Genomic DNA, 1,636 nt, shown 5'->3' with positions numbered 1-1,636 from the left:
TAGACCTTTTTGTATTTTGTGCTATTCAGTGGTGAGCATGCACTGCTTTGTTCAATATGCTACAATTTCACCCAGAGTGAAAATGTAAGTCATGACTATGACCTATAAGAAACTTTCTGATCTGGCCCATCTCTTACCTCAATTTCTACTCTTGGCTTCTGTCACTCTGCTGGAGCCACACCGGTCATCTAGCTTTTCCTTGGCCCCATCAGTGCGCCCTATCTCAGGGCCTTTGCCTTGGCTATATTACCTCTGCTTGAACATTTCCTCAGAGACTGGTAGTAGAATAACCACTACTGAACTGTTTGTCAGAGCAGGGAGCTAGCAGCAGCCTGGGTGGCCCTTGTTTAGAAACTGGTAAAAGGAGGCTTGAATACAAGTGGCCAGACTGCTATTCAAGTTACTTGTTCCTGCTCCTCCTTCAAGACTTCCCTTAAGGGACAACTTGTCAATAACTACTAACCAGGCTATTCTAATTAATACAGTGATCAGTTGATTTCTTCTCCTGCATTCCCCGCATGCTGTGTACTTTCCCCATCCCTATAATATTTGTCATCTTCTTACACACTTTGTTTTAATATTATATTTACTACCTATTATCTATGTTCTCTGAACAGAAATGTTAGCCCCATAAAGACATTCCCCGGGCTGGTGTGACTCAGTTGGTTGGAACATCGTCTTGTACACCAAAAGAGGAGGGTTTGAGTCCCAGTTAGGGCACATACCCTGGTTGCCAGATTGATCCTCAGATGGGAAGCAACTGATTGATATTGATGTTTCTCTCTCACATTGATGTCTCTCTCTTCCTCTCCCCTTCCCACCTTCCCCCTCCACTCCCTCCGTACTTGCTTCTTTAAAAATCAATAAAGAACATGTTCTTGGGTGAGGATTAAAAAAAAAAAAAAGACGACTAATTTCTCTTGCCTGGGAGACCACAAATAGTAAATATCTGCTGGTTCCAGGGAAGACAAGGCAGCTGCATCTGTTCTGTAATAGATCAGGTCAATTGATACCAGGAAATTATGCAGGACATTAGTCAAGGGTGAATTGGTCTGGTCCTACTGAGTGAAGGGGTGGTAAGATACTCATCAAAAGTTAACAGTTACCAGAACCCATCACTCCTGAAAAATATCAAGGTAGATTAAGGACATTGGATAATTTGATAGACTAGGTTATGGCCTGACATCTGAACTATCCTAAGGCTTATAAGTTTTTCAAGGGTCTAAAAACCTATTTGAACCCGACAGGCATGGCTCAGTGGTTGAGTGTAGACCTGTGAACCAGGAGGTCATGGTTCGATTCCCTTTCAGGGCACATGGCCAGGTTGTGGGCTCGATCCCCTGTAGGGGGCGAGCAGGAAGCAGCCAATCAATGTGCTAGAATATGCGTGAATTCTGCTGAGTGGAAAAAGATATTTGAAGGGTTTTGCACAGGCAATTAAATGTTCCAGCCCAGAAGAGCCACATGTCACCACGCACAATTCACTGTTCAGAACTAGTCACATGGCCTCCAACCTACTACAAGCAGGCTAGAACGTGTATTTCCCTCCATGTGCCCAGTGGATAAATCAATATAAAAATATATTTTAAAAAATAAAAAAATAAGACTGCTCATTATTTTGTTTACTGATATATCT

This window comes from Myotis davidii, unplaced genomic scaffold (genome assembly GCF_000327345.1).
Source record: "Myotis davidii unplaced genomic scaffold, ASM32734v1 scaffold8, whole genome shotgun sequence".
NCBI lineage: Eukaryota > Metazoa > Chordata > Mammalia > Chiroptera > Vespertilionidae > Myotis > Myotis davidii.
This window is presented reverse-complemented; position numbering follows the sequence as displayed.